The 22,494-nt window shown below is 48.5% G+C and overlaps 1 protein-coding gene across 1 annotated transcript in view; it reads right to left on the reverse strand.

The window, feature by feature from the left end:
• MAP3K14 (mitogen-activated protein kinase kinase kinase 14) overlaps positions 1-22,325 on the reverse strand; it is a 42,844-nt gene extending 20,519 nt beyond the window's left edge. Inside the window, exon 1 of the mRNA XM_068977821.1 lies at positions 22,264-22,325. The gene's annotated coding sequence lies outside the window, so the exon portion shown is untranslated. The remainder of the gene's footprint in view (positions 1-22,263) is intronic.
• Positions 22,326-22,494: the final 169 nt, after the last annotated feature.

A 22,494-nucleotide genomic window follows, 5' to 3' on the forward strand; every position in this document is an offset into this window, starting at 1 on the left:
TTCCGCAGAACAGGGTGGTGGATCCCATACTCCAAAGCTATTAGTCACCTCACCGATTCTGCACAAGCCTTGCCTTCTTAGATACATGCCTGCGCCACCCATTGAGGGCTTTTCTCCAAGTGGAGAGAATCGAGGTTTGGTTTTGTTCCCAAGTTACAGGTAGAGGTATGCGTGTACATATGTGAGTGCATATGATGTGTGTATATATACATATAGACATGCATGCACGTGTGTATATATATAGATGTGTGTGTCTATTTAAATATACACACATTATATAGAGACACATATGAAATCCTGTAAAACCTAAAAACCATGCAAGCAGCAACACCAGAACTTGGCTCCTTCCCTGAGCTGCATCTGTTTGTGGCTTTCCAGAAGGGACTGACATGCTTCCTTCTGTAATGTCCATACTCACTTGCTGAAAACCTCTTTCGGGTATCGTTTTTCTTTCAGGCAACATTAGTAATGGAATTTCTATTACAGCCCACGCACCCCACCACCAACTGACACCTCTAGAAATATGAGGACAAAGCACAAGAATTCATCTCTCTCTGGGCTCCATCTCCCCCAGCTCTGCATTCCCACAGAGCCAGATGGGAGAGAGAAAGTACTGTTGTGACAATCTGTGCAAAGAGCACGCAGGCTGGAGTGGTCACAAAAGAGAACAGCGCTGCCCTGAGATTGTTTGCAGTTGGGAAGTTTTTTAAAGACTGGGGCTCTGAACTCCCAAGGGCAGTGCCCTACTGGGTCATGACTTGTTTGCGACAAAGCCTAAGAAGGCATTGATTGCAGACACTTTCATAAATGCTCTTTGATGGTAGGTTGGTCCTCAGGCTGCTGCTAACAGATGAGGTCTTCTCTGCGGTAGCTCCATTCATCCTGAATCACGCCTCCGTCTGCTCTTAAGGGATGAAGACAGACAGCGGGAAGCCAGGCCTCTATACCTCTGCCCTTTTGCCTGATGAGGCTGGAAGCTTCCAAGAGACCGTGGGACACTGGGAAACTCTAGGCTGAAACCTCCTGCCTACAGCATCTGCCTCACCACAGCAGACACAAAAGGCTGAAGCAGCTTGACTGGGGTGTGGGGGTGGGGGAAGGTTTGTCGGTTGCTATGAATTTGATGCCCACATCTCTGCCTTCAGGGGCTTGCTAGCTTTGAACTCAGAGTGGTTCCAGCTTTCAGCCTGGATGCCGGTGTGGTCCTGCAGGCTGGATGCTCAGGCGGCTGAATGGGTGGCCTCACTGTTTCTTGATGACCTTAAGCCTGAGGGGTGCTCTGACTTCAATTAGGTGAAAGCCCTCCAAGGCTGGTGTTCTACTTGTAAGGGTACTTTCATCCCACTCCACACCTCTGCAGCCCCTGTCCATCTCCAAAAGGCCTTGATCCAGGGCCTAGAGTAGGGCCTACCTCTCTCAGCCTCTTTATAAGAGAAACAAGATCTTACAAACAGACCCCCAGTGCTCCAAACCTAACAATATTAGAGGTATGCCTACAGGGACACTGCTTCAGTCTCCTCATTTTTATGGAGGCCTAATTAGGCGGAGACTTGCCGGAGATCACCAGTCTGCATGGGGCTGTGTGGAGCCGGGCCTACTGGGCTGTGCTGTCCACTCCCCAGTCCCTGGGCTGCAGGCAAGGGGGGATGTCATGGGCCTCCCTGGGCAGAAGGCTCCTGAGGGCAGAGGTGGTGTCCCTGGTGTGCAGCAGAGCAGGGCACAGGGGGTGCTGGCTGCAGGAGGGAATTGAGGATGATGCTGGGAAGCTTAGGATGAAGAGAGAGTTTCACTGTGCGGCGAGAGGAATGGCCAGTGGTCAGTCTTGTTCTGAGGCACCCTGCTGTTTAGAGCCTAGCTGCACTCGGGCTCACGTGGCCTTTCCTGCCTGACATGGCTCACCCGGAGCTGGCGCTCCTCCAGACAGGCTGTGGGGCGCCCCTCCTCCACGAGCTGTCCTTTCACCTTGGTGGCTGGGTGGGCAGCTGGCCAGGGGCCCTGGTCTTTCCTCTGTGAGCACTCTAGGCACCCCATCCCAGAGAAACCGAGGCCAAGGCAGCCGAGGTCGGGGCTGCCTCCTCTGCAGTGCCCTGATGACTCACCCGGCAGCCTGACAGGCAGAGAGAGGAACAAGGGAGCCTGAGAAGCTAACCCAGCAGCTGACTGCTGAACCTGTGAAGGGCACAGGGAAAACAGGCTGCCCCTCGCCTCCCAGGGGCGCGAAATCACGGCCTGGGAGTTGCACGGCTTCTCCTGTGTCTGCCTTTCCGGTGCCACATGACCATGACTCAGACTCTCATCGACTGTCTCCAAGTTCAAGAGGCTATTCTCAGGACACTGGCCGGACAGCAGCGCTCGACATATATACACGCTCGCTTCCTCACTCCCTCCCCGCTTCCACGTGGGTCCTGATCGAGAAAAAGTGGGGTTCTGCACTAAGCCTGGGACTGCTGGTTGGGTGGGCCTGCCCAGCTCTGGGCTTTGGGCCCCGGCTTGCTGCCCCAGCCTGGAGCCCTGCAGCTCTGCCCCTTCTCTCGCTCCTGCAGCTCGCGGGAAGTGAGGACTAAGTGGGAGCCTGCTGTGTTTCTGCCTTTGAAGGCAAGTCAAAATCCTGATCCATTACTCAGCTGGACGCTCTCCACAGCTCCACTCAGGCCTTAGATGCACTCTTCCCTCCGCTCCATGTGTCAGAGCCGAGGATGTGAGCAGCGGCAACAGCCACACCCGCTCAGCTCACTCACACACAAGGGGAAGGGAAAGGGGCAGAACTAAGTCAGTATTCTTGTAGGGCCTGAGCCACGTGCACAGCCTGTCCTCTCTTCTGTGGGGCTTCCATGGCCCCCGGAGGGGCCTGGGGGTAGGAATGATGGGGAGAGCACCAGGTCAACCCCTGGGCAGGTGTGTGTGACACACCTGCGGTGGACAAGGCTCCTGGGCTCCAGCTCAGTTCCCTCTCCAGCTTAGTAAAGATCTGTCCAAGCTGAGGAGTTCTCAACGTGGGTTCAAGGATGGCTTCAGGGAGGTCTGGGAACCCTAGGAACTTTATTGGTGTTTCTCCAGGGAAGAGGTCCATAGGTTTCATCACATTTCCCAAGGGTCTGACATTCCTCAGAAGGTTGTTCTAGTCTCCCCAGAAGACCAAGGCCAAGGCTAAACGGCTGATTCTGGCTCAATTCTTCTATGCTAAGGAAGAGCTCACTAAGGCAGTGCTATCCTACCTAAGTTACAATAACTAGATGGGCTCTCAAACGTACTTGCCTAGGTCTACTGAGTCAGTCACTGGGCATTAGGCCCAGAATCTGTACTTCTGACAAGTTCTCTGGATGACTCTAATGCCCAGTGGCCAGGGACTGCCATCCGACCCCTGCTCTATACTGTCAGGCTGCACTGTCAATACGGCAGCCACTGGCCACATGGCTATTTACATTTATTTTACTTTTCTATTTCTCTTTTACTTTGTATTGGAGGCTTTCCTGGTGGCTCGGATGGTAAAGAATCTGCCTGCAATGTAGGAGACCTGGGTTTGATCCCTGGATGGGAAAGATCTCCTGGAGAAGGGAATGGCAACCCACTCCAGTATTCTTGCCTAGAGAATCCCATGGACAGAGGAGCATGGAAGGCTCTTTGTATTGGAGTATAGCTGATTACCAAAGTTGTGATAGTTTCACATAGACAGCAAAGGGACTCAGCCATGCACATACATGTATCCATTCTCCCCCAAACTCCTTTCCCATTCAGGCTGTCACACAGCATTGAGCAGAGTTCCCTGTGCTGTACGGTAGGTGACATTCAAATCAATTCATTTAAAATAAAATTTAAAAATCAGTTCTTCAGTTATCCTAGCTACCATATAGTAGCGTTCACACAGAATACCTCTATCACTGTAGAAAGTGCTATTAGACAGCTCCTGCCTGAGACCATTTCAGCAATGCTTTCTCTGACAGCATACTTTCTCTTCCTAGGATTCTCGGATGGGGATAGGGTTTAGATGAAATGATTGCTTGATTAAACTGGGAGGCACAGAGTAATGTTTAAAATTTTGATCTTCAGTGGTGATGACCTTTCTAAAATGTATCATATTTCAGTTCCCTGTTTTAGTAAGGACAGTAAAAACAGCAGATTGGGGACCAGAAGATACGAGTTCTAGCTGTGGAAGCTTTTTATTAAAAAGCAACAGGATCATTTTTATTAAAAGAAATCATACCTCAACCTTCACAATATGAAAGACCTGGAAACGTGCAACTGACACGTAACTCAAATTAGAGAAAGCTGCTCTGCTGAAGGTGGGCAAGGGCCCCACACACTCAGCTTGCCTCCGTCCACCAAGGACCTCTCCAACATCCTAGGTCTTCAAGGAAAAGAGTTTGAAAACTACTGACCTAGGAAATCATTTGAGGTTCCTTCTAGTTCCCCAAATGCCACTGACTTGTCAGGGTTTTTGAAGGCTAGAGGACTTCGATTCAGAATGATAGTTAATATTTCCTAAGCACCGTCATTACTAGTGTCAATTTCAGAATGAAAACTCAGGTTTAGAGAAGTTCAGCAGCCTGCCAAAACAGTCACACGGTGACAAACTGCAGAGGTGCAGCTGCACTCGAGGTGCTGCCTCTCCAGTTAGCTTGCTTGGCTAGGAGACGATGCTGAATCAAAGTTCATTCCCTTACCCGTGACCAAGCTCATGCGCACCATCACTGAGACAACGGGACTTCTCTGTTTCAGCACCATACAGCCAGCCCATCAAGCCTCACCTAAGGCATTCAATACTTTAAGCCTTGGTTTGCTGTATATCAAACAGAAATATAGGGCCATGTACAAAATGTCCACTGAGGGGCCAGAGCAGACGAGGGCAAATCCCTCTCATGATATTTCATCTGGAAGCAAAAACTTGTCCTTCTCTGAATGCCCAGAGGAGACAAATAGCAGAAGTAGAATGACTCAACTTCCTTAATAAGATATTAGTTGAAAACCAATCTCTTTCTGCTGCTTCCTCTTTTAAGCCTTCAGCTTGCCTGGCTACTAGGCCACACTGGGCCAGCCTCTGCCTATCAAGAACAAGGGGTGTGCAGGAAGGGGAACCAAGGGCAAGTGCTGGGCAGAGTGAGCTGGCCAGGCAAAACAGCCATCTGGCCAGGCGGACCCAGAGATCCCCATGCATCCCCCAGGCCCCCTTCCTGCCCTGCCGACCCTCCCCAAGCCCCTGCCCTCAGTCACTGTTTCAGTCGCAATGGTCCTTTCACTTGCCTGAGCAGCAATGGGTAAGCTTTGGCTTTTTTCCTCTGCTCACTTTGCTCTTCTGTAAAGAGCGTCTCCTTCCTTTATCACTGCTATCTGTCCAGATCTCACCTGTCTTTTATAACCTGTCTCCTCAATGAAGCCTTTGCTAGCATGCTCCTGCATTCGCACGCCAGATAATCAATGAGAGCCTCCTAAGTGCCAAGGGCTGTAACAGTCACCACCATTCATTAAAGGCCTCTGTGCTGGGCATGTGTTAGGTGCTTTATCCATGTTATTGATGAACAACCACCCGGCAGGGTTGATGATATTTTTCATATGAAACTAAGGCTCTGAGAGGTAAGTTACCTGCAGAAACAAATGAGGCCCAATTTATACAACTAGAGCATCAACGCGCTTTTAAAGCTGAAGCTGGGACACTCCGGGACCTTCCCTGGGAACCTAAGCATCCTCATTTCCTTTCCAGGATAAAAACCTGTTGGCAAAGGCACCTGGAACTCTAGGAATTGAGCGATATTACTACCCATGTCCATATTACTACTCCTATTTTACCCGCAGGGTCTGCTCACTGTTGGTAATAATTTCTTAGCCTGTGTAGGCAGGAAGCACAAGAACGAAAAATGAGGGATCTCATCACTAAGGGCTGGCTCAGCAGTAAACTGCTCAAACTTCTGGTGGAGTTACACCAGTTCCTGGGAATGTTACCATTTTTAACTAGTTAAGTTTTAACAGGTCATTTCATTTTCTTAAAATGATTAAAAAAAAAAAAACAAAACCCACACAATACATGCACAAAAGAACCAGCGTTCCAGGAAAGATAGCACCACCTTCACTGAAAGAAGCACTGAAGGATGTGCTTTTGGAAGCAGAAAAGTAAATCGGAGTAGAATGGGCTGCGAGAAACAACGGTAGGCACAGAGATTGATACGATGCTAGTCAATTTAAGCAACAATTGAATGTTTAAAAAAGATCAGTTTAAACCACTTTAAAACATTAAGTTTTAGGGAATTTCCTGGTGGTCCAGAAGTTAGGACCCAGTGCTTTCACTGTCACAGCCCAGGTTCAATCCCTGGTCAAAGAACCAAGGTCCTACAAGCTGCAAGGCAAAATAAAAAAAAATTTTTTTTTTAAAAAACACATAAACTTCTCTCTAGTTCTATTTACTTCAACACAAAACATTAAGTTTTAGATAATACAGATAAGAAAGAAGGGTGGGGTGGGTTGTCCAGTGGGTAGAGTGATATGAGCTTTGCTATTTTGTGAAAGTTACATATGAATATTTTACATTTCATCAGAAAAAAACTATAAGTATGTATGTTAAAATTTAAGAGTAACTAACTATAAGAATAGTAATACAAGTCAGTTTCCAAAGCAAAAGTGTAAAGAAGGAAAAACAGAAAACTTGATCACTCTAACAAAAGGCAGGGAAAGAAGGAAAAAAGAAGCAAAGAAAAAGGACAGTAAGTATAAAATGAGAACACAAGTTATGGTGGCAAAAATAAGCCAAAGTATCAATATGTCATTAATCACAAAACACACAAATAGATGAAGACTGCTTCACATTAAAAGCCAGACAATCAGGATTTTAAAAGACCCAGCTAGATGCTAACTAAAAGAGACAAAACAAAATTATACAGAAAGATTGTGAACAAAGGATGAAAAGAGATATGCCAGGCCAATACTCACTAAAACATGTATTATTAATAGCAGACAAAATACTTCAAACAGAAAGATATAACAATCACTTATATGCCCACAAGAAAGCACCTCTAAATCCAGAAGCAGATTGAAGCTTTCTGGATGAGGAAGGTCTTGCCTTTAGAGTGTCCTGTCACATTGCAGAGAATCGCAGGATCTTCTAGCACAGCGCTCTTTGAACATGTACTGGTCTCCTGGGTGTAGAGCCAGTGCTGAGTGCGGGGTGTATGCTGAGGAAGAAGACAGAGCCCCTTGAGGAGCTTACAGTCTCCTGGGGAAAGAGACAAGTAGCTCCTTACAATACAGCGATGCGATGACGGGCATGGACACACCGAGATGCAGTGGGAACACATGGACAGACTGCTAGCCCCGCCTGCTGGAGATCAGGAAAGGCTTCCTAAAGCAGGGGACACCCAGAGTGGGTCTCAAGGGTTGAGCAAGAAGTTCTCAAGAAAAAGGAGTGGGTGTTCCAAGCAGGAGAGGGGGGTTTGATCCCTGGGTCAGGAAGATCCCGTGGAGAAGGAAATGGCAACCCACTCCAGTATTCTTGCTTTGGAAATCCCACGGACAGAGGAGTCTGGTGGGCTACAGTCCATGGGGTCACAAAGAGATAGACATGTCTGAGTGACTAAACATTCCAAATTGAGGGGGCGGCAAAAGTTAAGGAACAAAATGAGTCTCTGTAGGAATTAACAGCTTGAGGTTGCTGGTGAGCAAAGCTTGTCAGGAGCTGCAGGAGATGAGGCTGCAGATGGAGTTCAGGTACCAGACCATGGGACTGTGCTTGATCCTGATCCACCCCCAGGGGTGAAACTCTCAGCAGAGCGAGAGGAGTCTAATTCAGGGGCAGGGTTCCAGGTGGAGGAGCTTCAAGGGTAGGGGCAGATGGTGGAGACTGGGCGTTGAATGAAAACCCTGCCACTGGGACAGAACCCACTCCCTCACCTGCCCAGCCTGGGCCGATAAAGTCACAAGTTACAGGCCTCTGTAGGGCTGGCGAATTTCCCTTTGGCAGAGAGATGAAGTGGGCACTGGGATCTAGAAATAAGACATTGCAGGAAGGAATGAAACTCAGCTGCAGGAATCTCAAAACCTGCCTCCTCGCCAGCTTGCGGCCTGCTTCCCAGGAGAGCAATTTCTGCCTAAGCATTTCCCATTAAAGAGGAAATGAAATGTGAATGTACATTAATCATTAAAATCTTACAGGTCAGTTATAAAAAATAAATCTGCCATGCCCACAAAACTCAGTCTCGCTGCCAATTCCATAGGTCACACTGCCGGGTAGATGAAATGTGTGGAATAACATTTATGCCCATCCCCAGTTCCCACCACATGTCAATGTTAACTAGCCCCACGTGTGCTGAAACACTGCTGTCTCCAGCCCTTTCCAGTGTTTAAGGCACGAAATCACCGCACACCTGTTCTATTAGCACAGGCCTTACCCACTTTCAGCTTCTCCCTGACCCCTCCCACCCCACACTGAGGCCAAGCTAATCTCCACTCATCATGTCCTTAAGATAACCTCAAGCTGAAAGACATCTGTTGGCTGTGCACGGCTTACGGCCCGGTCCCAACTCTGTGGTCCATAATCTCTCACCACTGTTTCCCTAAACACAGGGTTTGGCTTTGGCCAGTCTGAGCTCTCCAGACCCTGCTGGCTACTCAGATCTACAGTCTCCGTGTGCGCCTCGTCCTTGTGTGGCCACCCTGCCCATCCTGCTTATCCTTCCCAGGCGAAGCTCGGCCTCCCACCTCCAGGAAGTCCCTTCTGTTGGCACCCGGCCTCCTTGTTCTTCTCACCCTTATTCCCTTTACTTATCACATGAAGTAATGTAGATAAAAGAACTCTAAATATGATAAATCATCATACACCAAGGGAAGATAGCCATTTGTGCACACAACTCCAGAACTGTAATCTAGGAGGTATGGAGCATGTATGGAGAAATACAGGAAAAGATGTACAAAGATGTTCAGTATATCTTTATAACAGTAAAACACTCGGATAACAATGTCTAATTACATGAGGATAATATTAAATAAGTCATGGCACAGCCATTAGAAACGTTTACAAATAATATTTGCCTATATGGAAAAATGCTTATGGCATACAATGTTAACATAAAAAGGATACAGAATCATATACTCTTGAAAGTCCCTTGGACAGCAAGGAAATCAAACCAGTCAATCCTAAAGGAAATCAACCCTGAATATTCATTGGAAGGACTGATGCTGAAGCTGAAGTTCTAATACTTTGGCCACCTGACTCAAAGAGCCGACTTACTGGAAAAGACCCTGATATTGGGAAAGATTGAAGGCAGAAAGAGAAGGGGAAGACAGAGGATGAGATGGTTGGATGGCATCACCGATTCAATGGACGTGAGTTTGAGCAAACTCTGGGAGATGGTGAAGGACAGGGAAGCCTGGTGTGCTACAGTCCATGGGGTCACAAAGAGTTGGACACAACTGAGCAACTCAACAACAACATGATTCCACCTAGCATGTGTCTGTCGGAGAAGGCAATGGCACCCCACTCCAGTACTCTTGCCTGGAAAATCCCATGGATGGAGGAGCCTGGTAGGCTGCAGTCCATGGGGTCTCCAACAGTCGGATACGACTGAGCGACTTCACTTTCACGCATTGGAGAAGGAAATGGCAACCCACTCCAGTGTTCTTGCCTGGAGAATCCCAGGGACGGGGGAGCCTGGTGGGCTGCTGTCTATGGGGTTGCACAGAGTCGGACACGACTGAGGCGACTTAGCAGCAGCAGCAGCAGCATGTGTCTGTATATTTTAACAACATTTATAAAAATGTAGACACTGAGCACAGATATGCAGCAATGGTTCTCCCTTGGTGGTGTTTTAATATTCTTTATACTTCTCTGACATTTTCACTTTTTTTTTTTTTCCGCAGTGAGCAGGTACTACTTTTCTTAGTCTTCATTTTTCTTTTTTGGTCATGCCATGCTGCTTGTGGGATCTTAGTTTTCTGACCAGGGATAGAACCTGGACCCTTGGTAGTGAAAGTGCAGAGCCCTAACCACTAGACTGCCAGGGAATTCCCTCCGTCTTCATTTTTTTAACAGATGTTTCCAAGTGGCAAAAATAAAATACAGAAAAGATATACAATGAGAAATATAAGTCCCTCCCACCCTTCTCCCATTCTTCTGAGGGGATCCCATTACCTATTTCTTACATGTCCCTCTAGAGATGCTCTCTCTGGGGTATTACTTTTATGGTGGAACCAAGCTATAACTAAAAGAGGGTCTCTTGATATGGAATGAGGCGTCGGGTCCACATTTGTAACCCCCACCTGCACACACAGACACACAGACACACACACACACAGAGGAAACCTTGCCAGAACGCCTGGGGCTGGTCAGTGAGTTCTGGCCACAGGGCTGCGAACACAGAAGCTGGAGATGGGTAAGCTCGTCCCTCCTGGTTTTGGTTTCCATTTCACCCCTCTTCTTGTTCTCCCCTGGGGACTGTGAGTTTCATTTGCAGTGACTCAAGAAGCAGGAGGGTGCTCACAGATGGTTCTGCCAGCCGTCCCCAGCTCTGGTGGCCAGTGCTTCCCTGCTTTTAATTTATAACCATCCAGTGACAAGTTTAACGCAGTGGCGAAGATGCCAGATGTAAGGCATGCTCGTGGGCACGTGTGGCCCTATAAAGAATGGGAAACAAATGGTACAAACAAACGTATTTCCAAAACAGAAATAAGAGTCACAGATGTAAAAAACAAACTTATGGTTACCAGTGGGGAAAAGGATAAATTGGAGGTTTGGGATTGACATATACATACCACTGTAAATAAGTGAATAATTAATAAGGACCTGCTGTATAGCACAGAGAACTACTCAGTACTCTGTAATGATCTATACGAGAAAAAAATTGGGGAAAAAAAAGTGGATATGCATGTAAAAAAAGAGCATGTGTATAACTGATTCACTTTGCTGTAGAGTAGAAGCCAACACAGCATTGTAAATGAACTATACCCAAAAAAATTTAAAAAAAAAGAGTGGGAAACAGCAGAACTGGACCTGAGAGAAAAACACCGGCCCCTCTCTGGCTGCTTATGTCTGCTGGCAAGGCCTCGGTTCTGAATGGACTCAACAATGACCTGCCTGTGCATGATGGACCAGGACCCAGGATTCCTCAGCAGCTACAGCTGAAATCAGTTCTCCTGTGGACATCTTTGGGTGTTTTCAGCAACCTGCTGTTGGATGTCTGCAGAGAATTACGTGCTGGTTGTCAATTATAATAAAAATAATAATGGCAGCTAAGATTGCTTGCTATGTATTAGGTATATTAGGTAATTTTGCTATGTATTCATGTGTATTACTCTTTGAATCCTCACAATATCCCCTTGTACAGAGGGATAAACTGAGGCTCAGCAGATCAAGTGATCTGCCCAAGGTCACACTGCAAGGAAGTGGCAGAAGCAGGATTTGCACATGGGACTTCCACGTCAAAGTCCATATTCTAATCATGACACTGTATCCACTTTCAAATGATCCAAGTTTTAAAAACTGGGACCCAAATGGAGAAGCTGCCACAAGCCAAACGTTTGTTAGTGAGAAACCCAGGGACTGACCCAGGAGGAAGCATCTCAATTAGGAAGCATAGCACAGCCAGCCTATGTTCTGGAAAAAGCAGCTTTAAAATGGCAATGGGGAACAAAGACGCCAAGCCTGTGGCAGGCCCGTGTTCCTTAGCCCACCCGTGCTTGCCTCAGCTGGGCCCGTCCCAGGGGCCAATTCTACGACAAAATTCAAATTCATCGTTCATTTTATAAAGCCTGGCTCCGGGTTTCCTGAGCCTAGCTTACCATTTGTTTGTTTTTGTTTTTAATAGCAAAGCCTTGAGCATCAGTATTAAATTCATAAATGTGGTTATTACTTGGTCCCCAGTTCCCTGATATCGGGTATTGTATAAACCTTAAACATATTACAAGGACATTTTCAATTCAACTTTCAAATCTTTTGCATGAGGAGAGTCAAGAGCATATAGAAAGATGCCACTGGAAGCATCACTGATCCAGAGACAATTATGGGACTGGTAAGCAGGAGCATGGAGGGTGTAGTATTGAGAAAAACCCTGACCACATGTGTACTTCGTTTTATCCAATATGCAGGAAGCAATTTTTAATGTATGCTACGTCAAAAAATTTTCATAAAGTCACTGAAATCTGCAGGTTGGGATATCTGATGTAACTGAGTGCTCTGATGAAGTGGTAGCTGCAGTGTGTACCACTCCATCATGACCAGTTTCTGATGACAGGGCCATAAACTGCCCTCCATGCCAAAATCAAACCAGACACAACCGGCTTTCTTTGATGAGTCAAAACACACTTCTGGATCTTGCCAAGCCTTAAGGTCATCACCGTGAGCAAGGTCTGCTTGTGAAAAACTTGTTATTTAACTTTTCAGATTGAGTTCTGAGCAAGGAGCAGTTCCCTGGGCTGTGGTCCATTTCCACTGCAACACAACCCCTCCCCACCTCTGTTGGTTGGTAACTCTGCTTTTCACAGGTAGGACTGGCTTCAGGCAGGGTCTACCTGTTTGGTTGGGGAGTTGAAAAGCGATGGGCTCAGCCTCTTTGTCAAGGAAGAGGCTTCAACTTCATTGTAGATATTGGTGACTGGTTCTGAAATTGAGGAACTAGTTTGAGGAACTTCAGAATAAACAAGAAACCCAAACAACTTGGCTTTCCACAGAAGGCTTCCAACGCATGGGGCTATACGAAACGAAGGACAAGGTCCCTTTGGCAGTGGCACCAGACTATGGCCCTGAACCCTGACCATGGCCTCGTTTCAGATGCTGTCCTACACATCCTTTGACAGACTGGCCTGAATGGACATGTCCCTTGAGGACATGTCTCTTTCTAACACGGGGTCACATTCTTTGTCCTCCCCCAGGACAGAGGAAAGGGCTTGGGACCCACACTAAGACAGGGAATATTCCCAGCGGGTCCCAGATCAATTCCTTGGTAAAGGAGGGGGCACCAGGAGCCAGCCTGTGGCAGCTTAGCCTCTCTCAGGCCAGCACGACCCAGAAAGAGGAGTGTGGATTCTAGTTTTGCACTGCCATGCACAACAGCCAGCCAGTGGCTACCACGCTGCAGGTGCTGTGCTGGCCAGAGCAGATGCGAGGGTGACCAAGGCAGAAACGGTCTCGAGTTCTCACTGCTGTAGCCCAGTCACTGAGACCCACTGTCACGGGTCGGGCCTCAGACCATCCGCCTGCACCTCTGTCTGAGTGGCCCCCCCAAGCATACGGGATTGGCAAGCGTGGCCACTGCCCTCTCCGCCCCAGCCTGGAAGGCTAGGAATAAGTCAGCTGTGTCTTTAATGGCCTGCTATTCACTGACTTCCCTGGTGGCTCAGACGGTTAAGTGTCTGCCTACAACGCAGGAGACCCAGGTTCGATCCCTGGGTCAGGAAGATCCTCTGGAGAAGGAAATGGCAACCCACTCCAGTACTCTTGCCTGGAAAATCCCATGGACGGAGGAGTGTGGTAGGCTACAGTCCATGGGGTCACAAAGAGTTGGACATGACCGAGTGACTTCACTTTTCACCTTTCACTTACTCGCTGTCTGCTTTGGCTCTGAGCTACATTCCAGCACATTTCTACTGATAGAGCCTATACCTCCACTGTGCTCCTTTCCCCTGGAGTGCTGAAGTTTCCAGACTGCTCTCAAACTCCTATTCCAAGAGATACCAGGGCCCACGATGAGAGCAATACTGTGGGTGTTCCTGCCCAGATACGCTGGATGGGAAGGCGGGGCTCCTCCCCAAGGGAGCTGGGGAAGGGGAGCCACCATCCGAGGGGACTTACTCAGCCCCCTCCAGCTCCCACAGCCATGGTTCATAATTTGGCACCTGTAATATGTCTGCCTTTATGTCCATCTTCCTGCCACCATGGCAAGTTTGTCGAGGGGCAGCACCTCAACAAAAGAAGGTTGAGTGCTATAGAATTGATAGTCTTGAACTGTGGTGCTGGAGAAGACTCTAAGAGTCCCTCGGACAGCAAGCAGATCAAACCAGTCAATCCACTCAGAATACTCATTGGAAGGACTGATGCTGAACTTGAAGCTCCAATACTTTGGTCACCTGAAGGGAAGAGCCAATTCACTGAAAAAGACCCTGACATTGGGAAAGACTGAAGGCAGAAAGAGAAGAGGGTAACAGAGAACGAGATGGTTGGATGGCATCGCTGAGTCAATGTACACGAACTTGGGCAAACTCTGGTAGATGGTGAGGGACAGGGAGGCCTTTCATGCTGCAGTCCATGGGGTTGCAAGGAGTTGGACGTGACTTGGCGACTGAACACACACACAATGTATCTGCCTTTATGTCCATCTTTCTGCCACCACAGCAACCTTGTCGAGGGACAGCATCTCAGCTGTCCTTGTTTTCAGATGCTAGCGCCTAGCAGTGCCAGTGCATTTGATCCCCCTGGTGAGCTCTGATTGGGAGAAAGGATGCCGGATGTACTCCTGCAGGACAGACAGGTGCCATAGGCTCTGAGACCCCAGGCGGTGCAGTCGCCTGGTGAGCTGGAGGGAAGAAGTCCGCTCCATGCACACAGCATGGTAGCTGTATTCTGCCTGCACCCCAGCAAGGAGGAGTCCTGCAAGCCGGCTACTGAGCCACCTTGTCATCCTTTCTCCTAAATGCTGGAGAAGGAAATGGCAATCTACTCCAGCATTCTTGCCTGGGAAACTCCAAGGTCAGAGGAGCCTGGCAGGCTACAGTCCAAGGGGTCACAAGAGTCAGACGCAACTGAGAATGTACACGTACTCCGACATGCTCATCGAGAGAAACACATGATTTCCAATTCCTGAGACGATGACCCTTCTGAACTGGTTGGCATGCATCTGGGCTCAGATTTGCATACATGTGTTAGATGGGAGGTAACACGCAAATCTCTGCCTTTCACATTCATCTTTTTTTTTTTTTTTCCTTTTGGCCACATGACAGGGAGTACAGGATTTTAGTTCCTTGACCAGGTATTGAACCTGTGCCCTCTGCAGTAGAAGCATGGAATCTTAACCACTGAACCACCAGGGAAGTCCCTTGTATTCATCTTTGTAAATCTATTCCTGCCTCTCAAAGCATCTCCCAATTGGGACTGCTAAGCACGGGCTCAAGTTATCTGTTAGGTTAGGTTAGTTATCATCCAACCTAACTTCCTGGGCCAGAGAAGTCCATTTCTAATCTTAATTGGTAAGAGCATCCTCATTTGAGGCTGGCAAAGCCTCCCTTTGTCCCAAGCCTCCCAGCTCTCCCTAGTAGTGACAGGACTAATTCTGGTCTGGTAAAAGGAAATGTCAAAGACAGCAGAGCATGGTGGTGGATCTCAGACAGGACAATTCTTTGGACTTAGAGGGGACATTATTCAGATGTGACATCAAGCTTTGCCCACAAGGGAGAGCCTCTTCACTGAGAGGAGCTGGATGGATCCGGAGGGAATGATGCCCAACTACTCCAGGTCTTTGGGCCACTTGTATGCCATGGGCCACATGACAGGAAAAAGATACAGAAGAGCTTCTTGGCACACAGTGGGTTTGCAGCCTCACAATCAATCATTCATAGCTACTGAAGGCCCACCTCTGGGTAAGACACTGCCTGGTGAGGTAGGTCAGTGCCCTACAGGTGGAGACAACCTTTGAGACTTCTAGGTAACCCTGCCCAGAATTGTATTTTCTTATCAACCTTCACCTCCTGTGGTTACACGAACCTCATGGTACAAGAGAGTGTCAAATAAATAGCTTTCTGTTTACTTTTTCTTAGACTCAGGGTGGCTATTGCTCTGGCTCCACCCTCCCCAGGCTGGCAGAGCTAGAAGAAAGACCAAGTGTGATGGGGTTGGGTGGGGACATGAAGGAGTAACCCCTGCTCTGGGAGTATCTCCTTCGCTCAGTGGCAGCACAGCATGGCACAAAGAGCCTGGACTTTAGCTCAGATCCTGCAATTAACTAGCTGTGTGGCCCTGGGCAACTCACTTAACTTCCTGAGTTCACCATTTTCTCTTTTGTTAAACAGAGAAGTGTGTAAACGGTTATGATCACTTCCAGGCTGTAACTCAAAACAGTTTCTTTCTTTTTAAAAAACTATATATTTTTATGATTTTATTTATTTGTTTGGCTATGCCGGGTCTTCGCTGTGGCATGGGCCTTTCTCTAGTTTCGGTGAACAGGGCTACTCTCTGGTTGCGATGCTTGGGCGTCTCACTGCAGTGGCTTCTCCTGCTACGGAGCATAGGCTCTTGGGTGCACAGGCTTCAGCAATTGTGGCCCCTGGGCTCTAGAGCGCAGGCTCAATAGTTGTGGCACACAGGCTTAGTTGCCATATGGGATCTTCCCAAATCAGGGATTGAACCCATGTCTCCTGCATTGGCAGGTGGATTCTTTACCACTGAGCCACTAGGGAAGCCCAGCAGCTCTTTCTTGACAGAGAGGTTCAGGCCTAAGGTCACTTAGCCACGCCCACCCAAAGTGACTGCTGGCTAGTCTAGATGGAAGAGGTGTGGGCAGGGGGCTGGAGAGGAGCCGGCGATGGATAAATGAAACAAGGTAACACTAGCTCTTCCCCTGTGGTTTCAATAAAGTCAAGCCCACCTGGACATTGAGAGGTCTCTGACCTTCAGCAATAAGTTCAACACCAACTGTATTGGTCAAGGACAGAGAGTCTGAAACAAACCCTGTGCCTTGAAGGATACCTGGTCATGGCTTTAGTGCTAAGAGGGTCGGCAGAAAGTCCGCAACCAGAAACTGTGTGGAAGAGATGGCTCAGGAGTTTCCTTTGCAGCATCTTTCTGAATCCAAACACTGGTGTGGCAGGCTCAGAATTCGCAAGTTTCCTGAAAGCCAAGGTCCAATCCAGCCTTTCTGATCCCTGGAGCTCTTCAGAGCCTCCAACTCAGGTGGTAAAAAGGAAAGCAGGTAGAAAAGGGTTCCCCGAAAGGCCTTTCACACCAAAGTTGTGGTTTGTATCTTTCTGCTTTTTGCCAAGGGGTTTCCCAGCTCCCTGGAGCCAAAGCTCTCCTCTGGCTTCTTTGTTGACTGTCATTGGAAATGGGCCATGTTCCACCCTCAAGGTGGCTGGGCTCAAGAGCGTGGTGACACTGCTGATCTGGGCTCTCTGCCGGGTCCACATGACCCCCTGCTGGAGGAGCCATTTTTCTGTCGTTTGGCAAGCCCTGGGAGCCCCTAGCTGGCTTCCTTATCCCCCCTGCCTCCAAAGCCCCTGGACTGAAATGAACATGAGCTTTGGCAGACAGCTTCTCCACAAGGTCTGCTCAAGACTTCCTGTGACTGAGCTGGGGAATAAATCGCATGTCACCTACACCCCTGCAAGTGTGACTCACCTTCCAGAGAAAGTGCTCTGCTCACCTAAGCAAAGCTGCCTGGAAAATGACTAAGGCACCTATCAAATGCAGTCTGTGGGGCCAACCAGTTGCCGACCTGGGCTCAGACACACTCTGCCTCTCACCTCCAGTCTGAAGTCAAGTGTGGAGTTGCCACTCCGGGCCTGCTGGTTTCATTTTCATCTGAACTGTTAGCTCCACACGAGGCTTGACATCCGGTGATCTATTTTTTCTAAAAACTAGGTTCACTTTAGAAATGACTCTCTGGCCATGAAGACAGCTTCCCCAAGAGAAAACAAGATGTTATTTAAAGGGGACGTCAGCCTGGTGGGAGCTTGCATTTTTGTTTTCTATTAAGAAAGGGGGGAGAAAAAGAATTTAAAATGTAATGTGAAACTGTTTTTTTGCTTTTTTTTCCCTTGGGTGATTTAAAGGGAAATCTGAGAGTTGCTGACTGTGGATTGGGCCCCCAGACCAGTGAAAAGATGACAAAGGGCAGGGTGCCACACGGTGGTGGGAACCTTGCCCCACAGGACCCAGGCTTCCCTTTTACTCTCCCAGAGAGGAACAAGTGTTTGTTGACTTATATTCTACACAGTATTCTCCTTTTCTCCCCTCCACAGTGAAGGCTGGCACCCACTTCACCGCATGGGGGACACAGGAGGGCCCCAGAAAGGCCCAGCTGTACCTTCCTCTGGGTGGTGGCCGAGGGTGCCCCAGGTTTAGGCTTGCCAGCTCTGAGCAGGCAGAGCTGGAGCCTTGTTAGGTTCCTTTGGAGGGTGATGAGGGCAGAATTTAGTGTAAGACAGGGAGAGCATGACAGCTAAAACCTCCAGACAGAAGACATGTCCCACTCGTGGTGCTGCTGAGAAAATGACAGGCCCTGTCAGGCAGCCTGACCCTTCCTGACATCATCTTACAGAAAACAGGTCTAGTCAAAGTGGTAATTGCCAACTACCAGTACTGCGATTACCACTACAACCACCAGCCACATTTACAGCCATTGTGTCCTCTGGCTTATTCTGTGCCGAGCTCAGCACTTTATATATATTCTCTCATTTTCTGCTCAAAACAACACTACGAAATGTTTACAGACTGGGCACTGGACGCTTAGAGAAGTGAACTGATTTGCCTGGTGTCACACAGGCAGACGGTGGCAGACCTGGACCCGACCTGGCTCTCTCTCTGACCCGGCAGCCTAACCCCCCACACAGGGCACAAAGATGCCGTGGACTGGCTCTCCCGTTCCGGGCGAGTTGCTTGACCCCTCTGCTTTACTTTCTGCATCTGTAAAATAGGGATAAGCAGGCTTGACCAGAGGATGTGCTCTTTATCTTTCAGACTTTTAGTAATAATTATTATGTATCAACTCTTAATTACTTGATAACACTTCTGATAACACTTCTTGATAATCCTTGTGAACGTAAATAGAAAAATAAAGCAGCTACCCTGGTTTAGTTATCTTCAAAATGGACATGTTTTGGAAACAAAAAAATTCCCAACTTATCCTTTTATACGTAAGTTGGTAGAAAAAGCATTGAACTAGATGTCAAGAAATGTGGGTTTAGATTCTGGACATGACACTGATTCCCTGAGTAATCTCATCCACTTGATCTCTCCTTACTAGGCTTCATGTTCCTGATCTTGGTCCCTGCCTTCCTTTGTTGGAATACTGTGAAAAAACACAGAGAATGGCCATGAGGTATCATTACTCTCAATGTCATATAATCTCAAGGGATTCATACCAGTAGGATAAGAGATTAAAACATATAAAATAGCAAGACGAGAAGGGGATCTTTTTACTGAAATACAGTTGATTTACAACGTTGTGTTAATTTTTAGTATACAGCAAAGTGATACAGTTTTATATACATATATATATGTATTTTTTCCCATTATCATTTATTACAGGATATTAAATATAGCCCCCTGTGCTGTACAGTAGGACCTTGTTGTTTATCCAATCTGTATGTAAGAGTTTGTATCTGATGGTCCCAAACTCCCAATCTACACGTCCACCCCCACCTCTGCCTTGGCCACCACGAGAAGGGGAGCCTTTAAACTAGAATACAGTGAAGGGCACACAGGGCACTGAGGAAAAGTGAGTCTTCTCTGCACGGTCCCTCAGGGAGTGAAGACAAGGCTAGAACTGAAGACCCCAAAGCCAACAGATGTTCAGTGCCTCGCTCAGCTCGACTGAAATGCTCTACTACTCCACCTGCCCTATGTTTGGCCTTCCATTTCTAATCGACTGCTTTCAACATTTCAGTCAGCACCACCCAGCAAATGCAGAGCGTTCACACGTGCATCAATTTAAAAGCTCACCTACCCCTTGAAGGTGCTCAACCCCTACTACTTGCCCTGCCCAGGGATCTCAGTGTGCGGAGGCCAGGGGGAGCAGGCTTATCCTTAAAGCTTCCCAAATCCACTGACAGGGAACTGTCCCCCCCTCCACCACCACTTTCACACTGGTGTCTTCCAAAGTGCCCATAAGGCTCAGATGTTTCCAGTTTAACTGAAATACTAAAATGGGGCAAACAGGAAGCATCAGATACAACTGCGGTAGTGACTTATTAATCATGAAAGCAGAATTTTAGTTGCATTTTAACCTTTTGCCAGGAAAAAAAAAAAAAAAAAACAGTTCTCAGATGATGGAAGCCATTGATACAAAGAGGCTCTCTATGTGTGTATCAAGCTAACATACACTTTTAATTCAGGGCCGAAGTTGGTTTAAGATTTCTTAACTACCCTCCCAGAAAGACCATCTGTTAGGTCAACCAACATGAATCTCTCAGCTCTTCATCAAGGGAGGCAGGCCGGTTAGGAAAGCTCATGTGCTGTCCCTTGAGACAGGAAAAAAAATAGGAAGCTAAAGTGACGTCGCAGGCCAAAGTGATCGGACACCCTTAAGAGGGTGCCAACAAAGAGAACAGCCCTGGGTCAGTCTTTACCCATCTCCCATCTCTGCAAATCTCACACCAGACCCTGGCCAGGATGAACCGTTACCACGCACCAAACAAAAACCACAACAGTTGCCTGGAGTTGGACAACCAATCAGGGCAAGCCCGCTTCTCAACATTCAGTGATACACAAACACTCCAAGCAGATCACAATGGAGTCAGTGTTCAATAGGAGAAACAAAATGAGGAACCAAACCTCCGTCTGTGGAGGCGAAATGGCCAACCAGACATTTTTGTTTAATAGATGAGGGTTCATTTGGCAGGGTCTCTGTCTGTGGTACCGCTTGCTCCCACAAACTCTAACAGACAGCACCAGGGGTGAAAAACCCCCTTTCAGAACTACTCCTTATAACCTGAAAACAGTCAGAAGGGGACTGAAGCTTGGTGGCTTACTGCTGTCTGGTCTCACAAAAGAGCTGGAACACATACCTGGGTATAGATTTCTAAAATTAAAGTCAGAGATGAGTACTTTTATTTTGAGGCCTTCTGAGAAGTTCACTGCCACACCCTTCAAAATAAAAGAGGATGTCCTCCAGGCATCTGAAAATCTCAGAGGTCTGGCATCACTGCACCAAAGGAACGGACTTTGACATCACTTAAAGAACACCAAGAGTAAATCCAAACACTTTGTAAGTGAGACAAGCACCTGTTCTCTCATGTTAAGAGCATAAATACCACACCAAATATTTCTCCCCATGTCCTGCATCCAAGTTCCATAATGTGGTTCTGCTTTAGGGAAAGGAGCCGGGGAAAGATTTCAGTGGCCCAGATTAAAGTCGTCACCCTGAGTCTCAGCTGTGAGGCATTGGGCAAGAGCCATTTACCCGCCTCCAGTCCCTGCCAAACACACACCTGCCTCAGGTGCCTCACCTCTAAAACAGGACAATATTATCTATCTTATCACACACAAATCTGAAGGAAAAGGGTTACAGGTATGAAGACACTAAGTAAAAAAAAAAAATCACTAATGTTAAGATACTATCTCTTTCTAATCTTTCAGAGAGACTATGTTTCTAGTCAAGGGGTTTTCAACATTTATTCCTGGAATAAACTTCAGAAGGCTATTTTGTATCAGATCCCACCTCTCACCATATAACTTCACTTGCTTTTTGAGTTCATCATCAAGGGACAGCGTTCATTGTCCTCCAGTTAAAACAATTTATATCACAGATTTCTGTCTCTTTTCTCTACTCATTCCCTAGTCCACCCTTCAGGACTGAGAGCCACATCCTAACTTCAGTTAGGAAACAAACTGCTTTTCCTGAAGTTACCCGGCACAGAGGAGGTTCCTGGGCAAATGGGGCTCTTTACAAGGGCCTCCTTCTGCCTGGTGCCTCTGGCTGCAGGCTGCCAGGGCCATGATGGACTTCCAAGATGGGATATTTTATCTGAGCCGACAGAGGAAGTCCTGAGTGGAGTGGAAAGAATTATCGAGGGGTGAGGGAGAGAAAGGATGCTGCGACCAGCCAGCACTGCCCCGCTGGGTGCTAATCGGAGGCTCCACCTCTTCTCCCAGGCTCGGGGTGTGACCCCGAGAACTTCCCAGGAAAGACCTGAGGGTTTCACTGCCTGGACAGGTGGGAGGACGCACGGACCCGGCGCGCTGGGGCGTTCGGCACCTTAAGCCCAGTGCCGAGGTAAGCCCTCATTCTGGAGAACATCCAGGGAACCGAGCAGGACGGGCAGGCCTGGGCGGTGGAGCAGCCTGGCGCGGGGAAACGGGGGTGTCGGGGAAAGGGAAGGAAGGGGCCCTTGCGCGCGCTTCGGGCGAGCGTGTGGCCTGCGGGTGTGCAGGGTGAGCCCGGCGTGCGACCGTGGCCCTGGCGGCGTGAGGGAGGGCGCACCGGCGGCCAGCTGCCACAGCCGAGGACCGGCGCGAGTGGGTCCCCGGGCCGCGCCGCCGACCCCACCATTCCGATGCGGCGGGCCAGGCCGCAGCCCGGCCCCGGGTTGAGGAGTGACCCGTCCTCTCTGCCCCTCGCCCCGGGACTCGCTCTAGTCACCTACCGGCCGAGCGCCGATCTCCCCCACCAGCGAGTGTCGCGCTCGCCTCGCCCTCGATCTCCCGCCGCCTGTCGCGGACCGCTGCTCTCTGGGCCCACGGTCGCCCCGCCCCACCCCGGACCCCGCCCCTTCACCGCCTTCCCGGCCGCCCCCGGGGCCACGCCTCCACCCGCGGCAGCAAATTTGCCTCGCTTCGCGCCTCCTTGCTTTGGCAGCACCTAGCTTCTGGCCCCG

This window comes from Capricornis sumatraensis, chromosome 8, assembly GCF_032405125.1.
Source record: "Capricornis sumatraensis isolate serow.1 chromosome 8, serow.2, whole genome shotgun sequence".
NCBI classification, from domain to species: domain Eukaryota; kingdom Metazoa; phylum Chordata; class Mammalia; order Artiodactyla; family Bovidae; genus Capricornis; species Capricornis sumatraensis.